Here is an 11,807-nt window from a genome sequence, read left to right as displayed (position 1 = left end):
GGAGATAATTAATTATGAGGGGCAGTATAGGAGATATTTAATTTGAGGGGCAACATAGGGAATAATTATGAGGGGCAGTATAGGAAATAATTAATGGTGAGGGGCAGTATAGGAAATAATTAATGGTGGGGGGCAGTATAGGAAATAATTAATGGTGAGGGGCAGCATAGGGAATAATTAATTATGAGGGGCAGTATAGGAAATAATTATGAGGGGCAGCATAGGAAATAATGGTGAGGGGCAGCATAGGAAATAATTATGAGGGGCAGTATAGGAAATAATTAATGGTGAGGGGCAGCATAGGAAATAATTAATGGTGGAAGGGCAGTATAGGAAATAATTAATGGTGGAGGGGCAGTATAGGAAATAATTAATTTGAGGGGCAGTATAGGAAATCATTAATGGTGGAGGGGCAGTATAGGAAATAATTAATTTGAGGGGCAGCATAGGAAATAATTAATGGTGAGGGGCAGCATAGGAAATAATTAATGGTGAGGGGCAGTATAGGAAATAATTAATGGTGAGGGGCAGCATAGGAAATAATTAATGGTGGGGGGCAGTATAGGAAATAATTAATGGTGAGGGGCAGTATAGGAAGTAATTAATGGTGGGGGGCAGTATAGGAAATAATTAATGGTGAGGGGCAGCATAGGAAATAATTAATGGTGGGGGGCAGTATAGGAAATAATTAATGGTGAGGGGCAGCATAGGGAATAATTAATTATGAGGGGCAGTATAGGAAATAATTATGAGGGGCAGTATAGGAAATAATTATGAGGGGCAGTATAGGAAATAATTAATGGTGAGGGGCAGCATAGGAAATAATTAATGGTAGAGGGGCAGTATAGGAAATAATTAATGGTGGAGGGGCAGCATAGGAAATAATTAATGGTGGAGGGGCAGTATAGGAAATAATTAATGGTGGAGGGGCAGTATAGGAAATAATTAATTATGAGGGGCAGTATAGGAAATAATTAATGGTGAGGGGCAGCATAGGGAATAATTAATTATGAGGGGCAGTATAGGAAATAATTATGAGGGGCAGTATAGGAAATAATTATGAGGGGCAGTATAGGAAATAATTAATGGTGGGGGGGGCAGCATAGGAAATAATTATTGGTAGAGGGGCAGTATAGGAAATAATTAATGGTGGAGGGGCAGTATAGGAAATAATTAATTATGAGGGGCAGTATAGGAAATAATTAATGGTGAATGGCAGCATAGGGAATAATTAATTATGAGGGGCAGTATAGGAAATAATTATGAGGGGCAGTATAGGAAATAATTATGAGGGGCAGTATAGGAAATAATTAGTGGTGAGGGGCAGCATAGGAAATAATTAATGGTAGAGGGGCAGCATAGGAAATAATTATGAGGGTCAGTATAGGAAATAATTAATGGTGAGGGGCAGCATAGGGAATAATTAATTATGAGGGGCAGTATAGGAAATAATTATGAGGGGCAGTATAGGAGATAATTTATTTTAAGGGGCAACATAGGGAATATTTATGAGGGGCAGTATAGGAAATAATTAATGGTGGGGGGCAGTATAGGAAACAAATAATGGTGAGGGGCAGTATAGGAAATAATTAATGGTGAGGGGCAGCATAGGGAATAATTAATTATGAGGGGCAGTATAGGAAATAATTATGAGGGGCACTATAGGAAATAATTATGAGGGGCAGTATAGGAAATAATTAATGGTGGAGGGGCAGTATAGGAAATACTTAATTTGAGGGGTAGCATAGGAAATAATTAATGGTGGAGGGGCAGTATAGGAAATAATTATGAGGGGCAGCATAGGAGATAATTAATTATGAGGGGCAGTATAGGAGATAATTAAATTGATGGGCAACATAGGGAATAATTATGAGGGGCAGTATAGGAAATAATTAATGGTGGGGGGCAGTATAGGAAATAATTAATGGTGGGGGGCAGTATAGGAAATAATTAATGGTGAGGGGCAGCATAGGGAATAATTAATTATGAGGGGCAGTATAGGAAATAATTATGAGGGGCAGCATAGGAAATAATGGTGAGGGGCAGCATAGGAAATAATTATGAGGGGCAGTATAGGAAATAATTAATGGTGAGGGGCAGCATAGGAAATAATTAATGGTAGAGGGGCAGCATAGGAAATAATTAATGGTGGAGGGGCAGTATAGGAAATAATTAATTTGAGGGGCAGTATAGGAAATAATTAATGGTGGAGGGGCAGTATAGGAAATAATTAATGGCGAGGGGCAGTATAGGAAATAATTAATGGTGAGGGGCAGCATAGGAAATAATTAATGGTGGGGGGCAGTATAGGAAATAATTAATGGTGAGGGGCAGTATAGGAAGTAATTAATGGTGAGGGGCAGTATAGGAAATAATTAATGGTGAGGGGCAGCATAGGAAATAATTAATGGTGGGGGGCAGTATAGGAAATAATTAATGGTGAGGGGCAGCATAGGGAATAATTAATTATGAGGGGCAGTATAGGAAATAATTATGAGGGGCAGTATAGGAAATAATTATGAGGGGCAGTATAGGAAATAATTAATGGTGAGGGGCAGCATAGGAAATAATTAATGGTGGAGGGGCAGTATAGGAAATAATTAATGGTGGAGGGGCAGCATAGGAAATAATTAATGGTGGAGGGGCAGTTTAGGAAATAATTAATGGTGGAGGGGCAGTATAGGAAACAATTAATTATGAGGGGCAGTATAGGAAATAATTAATGGTGAGGGGCAGCATAGGGAATAATTAATTATGAGGGGCAGTATAGGAAATAATTATGAGGGGCAGTATAGGAAATAATTATGAGGGGCAGTATAGGAAATAATTAATGGTGGGGGGGGCAGCATAGGAAATAATTAATGGTAGAGGGGCAGTATAGGAAATAATTAATGGTGGAGGGGCAGCATAGGAAATAATTAATGGTGGAGGGGCAGTATAGGAAATAATTAATGGTGGAGGGGCAGTATAGGAAATAATTAATTATGAGGGGCAGTATAGGAAATAATTAATGGAGATGGGCAGCATAGGGAATAATTAATGGTGGAGGGGAAGTATAGGAAATAATTAATGGTGGAGGGGCAGTATAGGAAATAATTAATTATGAGGGGCAGTATAGGAAATAATTAATGGAGAGGGGCAGCATAGGGAATAATTAATTATGAGGGGCAGTATAGGAAATAATTATGAGGGGCAGTATAGGAAATAATTATGAGGGGCAGTATAGGAGATAATTAGTGGTGAGGGGCAGCATAGGAAATAATTAATGGTAGAGGGGCAGCATATGAAATAATTATGAGGGGCAGTATAGGAAATAATTAATGGTGAGGGGCAGCATAGGGAATAATTAATTATGAGGGGCAGTATAGGAAATAATTATGAGGGGCAGTATAGGAGATAATTTATTTTAAGGGGCAACATAGGGAATATTTATGAGGGGCAGTATAGGAAATAATTAATGGTGGGGGGCAGTATAGGAAACAAATAATGGTGAGGGGCAGTATAGGAAATAATTAATGGTGAGGGGCAGCATAGGGAATAATTAATTATGAGGGGCAGTATAGGAAATAATTATGAGGGGCACTATAGGAAATAATTATGAGGGGCACTATAGTTAATAATTAATGGTGGAGGGGCAGTATAGGAAATACTTAATTTGAGGGGTAGCATAGGAAATAATTAATGGTGGAGGGGCAGTATAGGAAATAATTATGAGGGGCAGCATAGGAGATAATTAATTTGAGGGGCAACATAGGGAATAATTATGAGGGGCAGTATAGGAAATAATTAATGGTGAGGGGCAGTATAGGAAATAATTAATGGTGGGGGGCAGTATAGGAAATAATTAATGGTGAGGGGCAGCATAGGGAATAATTAATTATGAGGGGCAGTATAGGAAATAATTATGAGGGGCAGCATAGGAAATAATGGTGAGGGGCAGCATAGGAAATAATTATGAGGGGCAGTATAGGAAATAATTAATGGTGAGGGGCAGCATAGGAAATAATTAATGGTGGAAGGGCAGTATAGGAAATAATTAATGGTGGAGGGGCAGTATAGGAAATAATTAATTTGAGGGGCAGTATAGGAAATCATTAATGGTGGAGGGGCAGTATAGGAAATAATTAATTTGAGGGGCAGCATAGGAAATAATTAATGGTGGAGGGGCAGTATAGGAAATAATTAATTATGAGGGGCAGCATAGGAAATAATTAATTATGAGGGGCAGCATAGGAAATAATTAATTATGAGGGGCAGCATAGGAAATAATTAATGATGGGGGGAAGCATAAAACATAATTAATGGTGGAAGGGCAGCATAGGAAATAATTAATGGTGGTGGTGTAAGAAATAATTAATTATGAGGGGCTGTCTAGTAATTAATGGGGGGAAGGCATATTCAATAATTAATGGAGAGAGGTCCCAGTATATTCATTAATTAATTGGGACAATATATATAAAATAGTTCAGTAGGAGTGCAGTATATTAAATAAATAATTGAGGGGGGCCCAGTGTATTACGGATGCGGTCACATGTACCGCTATTTCTTTTTAAACTTAAGTCCGGCCCTCCAACGGTCTGAGGGGGACAGTGAACGGCCCCCTACATAAAAAGTTTGGGGACCCCTGTATTAGGGGTTTGATTGAATTAGGCACAGTCTGACGGGTTTTTTTTTTCAAAACTTAAAGTGACTTAAAATCCAGTTGTGTGCTGTCAGTGTAGGTTAGAAACTAGGCATACAAGAACCCAACCGGCTTTCTTAGGCCTACAATAGCATTATATATATATATATATATTTTGTTGATTTGCTTGTGGCTGGGCATGCTGGCACTAGTAGTGCAGCTAGTACCATATTGTGACAAATTTGCAGGGAGACTTGGGAACGTTCTATTTAGCTCTTAGTGACACACATATCCATCTCAAACATCTAAGTGGGACAATTTATTAGGGGTTTGATTGAATTAGGCACAGTCTGCTTTTTCTTTTTTTTTTTTTTTCAAAACTAAAAGTCACCTGGCACAGCACAAAATCCTGTTGTGTGCTGTCAGTGTAGGTTATAAACTAGCCATAGCAATAGGATAGCATAGTTTTCTTAAACAAAACAAAAACACAAAAAAACACAACAGAAATGTACAGTTTACACTTTAATTTTGAAAATGTTGAACCCGAGGGCTAGGGGTAGAGGACGAGGGCGGGGACGTGGGCGTCCAACTACTGCAGGGGTCAGAGGCCGTGGTCCTGGGCGGGGTGAGACACCACCTGCTGATGAGGGAGCAGGGGAACGCCGCAGAGCTACACTCCCTAGGTTCATGTCTCGAGTTACTGGGACTCGTGGTAGAGCACTGTTGAGGCCAGTGCGAACAGGTGATGTCGTGGATTGTGGACAATGCTTCTAGCCATTTGTCCACCAGTCAGTCTTCCACGCAGTCCACCCATGTCACCGAAATCAGCACTCCTCCAGCTCCTCCACCTCAGCCTCCTTCCCCCCAGTCTGCCCCCTCCCAGGAAAATTTGGCATTTGAACCAGCATACTCTGAGGAACTGTTTTCTGGACCCTTCCCAGAGTCACAAACCACTTGTCCGGTTGCTGCTGAGCACTTTTCCGATGCCCAGGTTTTCCACCGGTTGCAGTCTGTGGGTGATGATGACATTGTTGACGTGGTGGAAGAAGTGTATAAAGAGGTGTCGGACGATGAGGAGACACGGTTGTCAGACAGTGGTGAAGTTGTTGTCAGGGCAGGAAGTCTGAAGGGGGAGCAGACTGAGGGATCGGAGGATGATGAGGTGACAGACCCAAGCTGGGTTGATGGGCCGGGTGAACACAGTGCTTCTGAGACGGAGGAGAGTCCTCGACGAGAACAGGTTGGAAGAGGCAGTGGTGGGGCAAGACGGAGAGGCAGGGCCAGAGCTGGTGCATCAGCGCCAAATGTTTCACGTAGTCAAGCTCCCGTGGCGAGGGCTAGATTTTCGGAAGTCTGGAGGTTCTTTAAAGAAACACGGGATGACCGACGGACTGTGGTGTGCAACCTGTGCCACACCAGGATCAGCAGGGGTTCCACCACTACTAGCTTAACTACCACCAGTATGCGCAGGCATATGAATGCTAAACACCCCACTCAATGGCACCAAGCCCGTTCACCTCCGGCCGGGCACACCACTGCTCCTTCCCCTGTGTCATCTGCTGCCTCTGGTAGTCAGCCCCCTGCCCAGGACCCCGGCCCAAACACCTCCCGTGCAAAAACCACATCTTAGCCTCCACGATCCTCCACAGCATCCACCAATGTCTCCATGCGCAGCGTTCAGCTCTCCATACCCCAGACGCTGGAGCGCAAGAGGATATACAGCACATCATCCCCTTTTCAAACGAGCTTTGTGAGGCAGAATTTTCGGGTGTTTCCCCAGATCCATAATCCTTTTCTGAGGTTTCCAGGTGTTTGGCCAAGCTTCCCTATGCAGAGCCTTGGTCCCCTTGAAAAATGCTCGAGTCTCCCATTGACTTCAATGGGGCTCGTTATTCGAGACGAGCACTCGAGCATCGGGAAAAGTTTGTCTCGAATAACGAGCACCCGAGCATTTTAGTGCTCGCTTATCTCTAGTTACCAAGCCTAAAGTGATACTTGAACTGTGTACATGTAGTACAATTGTGCTGGGGTGCTGCCTTGGCTATTTAGGGGCGCACTCTTTTGTGCAGCCCATTGGTTGCTGACTTGACTCTTGTGCAGCCCATTGGTTGCTGACTTGACTCTTGTGCAGCCCATTGGTTGCTGACTTGACTCTTGTGCAGCCCAGTGGTTGCTGACTTGACTCTTGTGCAGCCCATTGGTTGCTGACTTGACTCTTGTGCAGCCCAGTGGTTGCTGACTTGACTCTTGTGCAGCCTAGTGGTTGCAGACTTGACTCTTGTATAGCAAAATCTATGGTAACAGTACATATAATTCACTTACCAATAGAGATGAGCGAACACACTCGTCCGAGCTTGATGCTCGTTCGAGCATTAGCGTACTTGAAACTGCTCGTTGCTCGGACAAGTATTTCGCCAGCTTGAGAAAATAGCAGCTCCCGCCGTTTTGCTTTTTGGGGGCCAGAAACAGAGCCAATCACAAGCCAGGAGACTCTGCACTCCACCCAGCATGACGTGGTACCCTTACACGTCGATAGCAGTGGCTGGCTGGCCTGATCAGGTGACCCTGGAATAGACTAGCCCCTGCCCGCGCTGCTCGCATCATTCTCTGTCTGGATGCCGTTAGGGAGAGAGCTGCTGCTGCTGCAGGGATAGCGTTAGGGTGTTATATTAGCTTACTGTTAGGCAGGAGTGAGTCTACAAGAACCCAACAGCCCTTGTTAGGGCTACAATAGCGTTATATTTTATTTTTTTTTGTTTGCTTGTGGCTGGGCATGCTGGCACTATTAGTGCAGCTAGTACCATATTGTGACGAATTTTCAGGGAGACTTGGGAACGTTCTATTTAGCTCTTAGTGACACACGTATCCATCTCAAACACCTAAGTGGGACAATTTATTAGGGGTTACATTGAATTAGGCACAGTCTGATGATTTTTTTTTTTTTTTTTTTTCAAAACTTAAAGTGACTTAAAATCCAGTTGTGTGCTGTCAGTGTAGGTTAGAAACTAGGCATACAAGAACCCAACCGGCTTTCTTAGGTCTACAATAGCATTATATATATATATATATATATATATATATATATATATTTTGTTGATTTGCTTGAGGCTAGCCTTGCTGGCACTAGTAGTGCAGCTAGTACCATATTGTGACAAATTTGCAGGGAGACTTGGGAACGTTCTATTTAGCTCTTAGTGACACACATATCCATCTCAAACACCTAAGTGGGACATTTTATTAGGGCAGGGTTCCCCAAACTACGGCCCGCGGGCCACATGCGGCCCGCGGTCCGTTTCGATCCGGCCCCAGACGTTTGCCGCGGCAGCGCCGGCCTGCGACAGTCGGGCAGGAGCCTCTGTCCGTCTGGACAGGAAGCTCCTGCCCGTCACTGTATAGTGCTCGATGCGGCCGGAAACGGCCGCTCGAGCACTATTACTGGAGCGATGTGGCCGGAATACAACCCCGGCGCACATGGCTCCATGAACTAGGTTGCGCGGCCGCGCACCCCTTCCTTCTCGGACGCGGCAAGAAGATAGAAGACACGGTGGTGAGTACAGGGTTTTTATTTTTTTTTATTAAAAAGGGCAGTAAAAATGTTGTGGTGGGCGGGGGCCAACAGTTAGTTATTAAGGGCAGTATAGGAAATAATTAATGGTGAGGGGCAGCATAGGAAATAATTAATGGTGGAGGGGCAGCATAGGAAATAATTAATAGTGGAGGGGCAGCATAGGAAATAATTAATTTGAGGGGCAGTATAGGAAATAATTAATAGTGGAGGGGCAGCATAGGAAATAATTAATTTGAGGGGCAGTATAGGAAATAATTAATGGTGGAGGGGCAGTATAGGAAATAATTAATGGTGAGGGGCAGTATAGGAAATAATTAATGGTGAGGGGTAGCATAGGAAATAATTAATGGTGGGGGGCAGTATAGGAAATAATTAATGGTGAGGGGCAGTATAGGAAGTAATTAATGGTGGGGGGCAGTATAGGAAATAATTAATGGTGAGGGGCAGCATAGGAAATAATTAATGGTGAGGGGCAGTATAGGAAATAATTAATGGTGAGGGGCAGCATAGGAAATAATTAATGGTGGGGGGCAGTATAGGAAATAATTAATGGTGAGGGGCAGTATAGGAAGTAATTAATGGTGGGGGGCAGTATAGGAAATAATTAATGGTGAGGGGCAGCATAGGAAATAATTAATGGTGGGGGGCAGTATAGGAAATAATTAATGGTGAGGGGCAGCATAGGGAATAATTAATTATGAGGGGCAGTATAGGAAATAATTATGAGGGGCAGTATAGGAAATAATTAATGGTGAGGGGCAGCATAGGAAATAATTAATGGTAGAGGGGCAGTATAGGAAATAATTAATGGTGGAGGGGCAGCATAGGAAATAATTAATGGTGGAGGGGCAGTATAGGAAATAATTAATGGTGGAGGGGCAGTATAGGAAATAATTAATTATGAGGGGCAGTATAGGAAATAATTAATGGTGAGGGGCAGCATAGGGAATAATTAATTATGAGGGGCAGTATAGGAAATAATTATGAGGGGCAGTATAGGAAATAATTATGAGGGGCAGTATAGGAAATAATTAATGGTGGGGGGGCAGCATAGGAAATAATTATTGGTAGAGGGGCAGTATAGGAAATAATTAATGGTGGAGGGGCAGTATAGGAAATAATTAATTATGAGGGGCAGTATAGGAAATAATTAATGGTGAATGGCAGCATAGGGAATAATTAATTATGAGGGGCAGTATAGGAAATAATTATGAGGGGCAGTATAGGAAATAATTATGAGGGGCAGTATAGGAAATAATTAGTGGTGAGGGGCAGCATAGGAAATAATTAATGGTAGAGGGGCAGCATAGGAAATAATTATGAGGGTCAGTATAGGAAATAATTAATGGTGAGGGGCAGCATAGGGAATAATTAATTATGAGGGGCAGTATAGGAAATAATTATGAGGGGCAGTATAGGAGATAATTTATTTTAAGGGGCAACATAGGGAATATTTATGAGGGGCAGTATAGGAAATAATTAATGGTGGGGGGCAGTATAGGAAACAAATAATGGTGAGGGGCAGTATAGGAAATAATTAATGGTGAGGGGCAGCATAGGGAATAATTAATTATGAGGGGCAGTATAGGAAATAATTATGAGGGGCACTATAGGAAATAATTATGAGGGGCAGTATAGGAAATAATTAATGGTGGAGGGGCAGTATAGGAAATACTTAATTTGAGGGGTAGCATAGGAAATAATTAATGGTGGAGGGGCAGTATAGGAAATAATTATGAGGGGCAACATAGGAGATAATTAATTATGAGGGGCAGTATAGGAGATAATTAAATTGAGGGGCAACATAGGGAATAATTATGAGGGGCAGTATAGGAAATAATTAATGGTGGGGGGCAGTATAGGAAATAATTAATGGTGGGGGCAGTATAGGAAATAATTAATGGTGAGGGGCAGCATAGGGAATAATTAATTATGAGGGGCAGTATAGGAAATAATTATGAGGGGCAGCATAGGAAATAATGGTGAGGGGCAGCATAGGAAATAATTATGAGGGGCAGTATAGGAAATAATTAATATTGAGGGGCAGCATAGGAAATAATTAATGGTAGAGGGGCAGCATAGGAAATAATTAATGGTGGAGGGGCAGTATAGGAAATAATTAATTTGAGGGGCAGTATAGGAAATAATTAATGGTGGAGGGGCAGTATAGGAAATAATTAATGGTGAGGGGCAGTATAGGAAATAATTAATGGTGAGGGGCAGCATAGGAAATAATTAATGGTGGGGGGCAGTATAGGAAATAATTAATGGTGAGGGGCAGTATAGGAAGTAATTAATGGTGAGGGGCAGTATAGGAAATAATTAATGGTGAGGGGCAGCATAGGAAATAATTAATGGTGGGGGGCAGTATAGGAAATAATTAATGGTGAGGGGCAGCATAGGGAATAATTAATTATGAGGGGCAGTATAGGAAATAATTATGAGGGGCAGTATAGGAAATAATTATGAGGGGCAGTATAGGAAATAATTAATGGTGAGGGGCAGCATAGGAAATAATTAATGGTGGAGGGGCAGTATAGGAAATAATTAATGGTGGAGGGGCAGCATAGGAAATAATTAATGGTGGAGGGGCAGTATAGGAAATAATTAATGGTGGAGGGGCAGTATAGGAAACAATTAATTATGAGGGGCAGTATAGGAAATAATTAATGGTGAGGGGCAGCATAGGGAATAATTAATTATGAGGGGCAGTATAGGAAATAATTATGAGGGGCAGTATAGGAAATAATTATGAGGGGCAGTATAGGAAATAATTAATGGTGGGGGGGGCAGCATAGGAAATAATTAATGGTAGAGGGGCAGTATAGGAAATAATTAATGGTGGAGGGGCAGCATAGGAAATAATTAATGGTGGAGGGGCAGTATAGGAAATAATTAATGGTGGAGAAGCAGTATAGGAAATAATTAATTATGAGGGGCAGTATAGGAAATAATTAATGGAGAGGGGCAGCATAGGGAATAATTAATTATGAGGGGCAGTATAGGAAATAATTATGAGGGGCAGTATAGGAAATAATTAGTGGTGAGGGGCAGCATAGGAAATAATTAATGGTAGAGGGGCAGCATAGGAAATAATTATGAGGGGCAGTATAGGAAATAATTAATGGTGAGGGGCAGCATAGGGAATAATTAATTATGAGGGGCAGTATAGGAAATAATTATGAGGGGCAGTATAGGAGATAATTTATTTTAAGGGGCAACATAGGGAATATTTATGAGGGGCAGTATAGGAAATAATTAATGGTGGGGGGCAGTATAGGAAACAAATAATGGTGAGGGGCAGTATAGGAAATAATTAATGGTGAGGGGCAGCATAGGGAATAATTAATTATGAGGGGCAGTATAGGAAATTATTATGAGGGGCACTATAGGAAATAATTATGAGGGGCACTATAGTTAATAATTAATGGTGGAGGGGCAGTATAGGAAATACTTAATTTGAGGGGTAGCATAGGAAATAATTAATGGTGGAGGGGCAGTATAGGAAATAATTATGAGGGGCAGCATAGGAGATAATTAATTTGAGGGGCAACATAGGGAATAATTATGAGGGGCAGTATAGGAAATAATTAATGGTGAGGGGCAGTATAGGAAATA

Source organism: Engystomops pustulosus, unplaced genomic scaffold (genome assembly GCF_040894005.1).
Source record: "Engystomops pustulosus unplaced genomic scaffold, aEngPut4.maternal MAT_SCAFFOLD_20, whole genome shotgun sequence".
In the NCBI taxonomy this organism is placed as follows: Eukaryota; Metazoa; Chordata; class Amphibia; order Anura; family Leptodactylidae; genus Engystomops; species Engystomops pustulosus.
Note: the sequence above shows the minus strand (reverse complement) of the source record.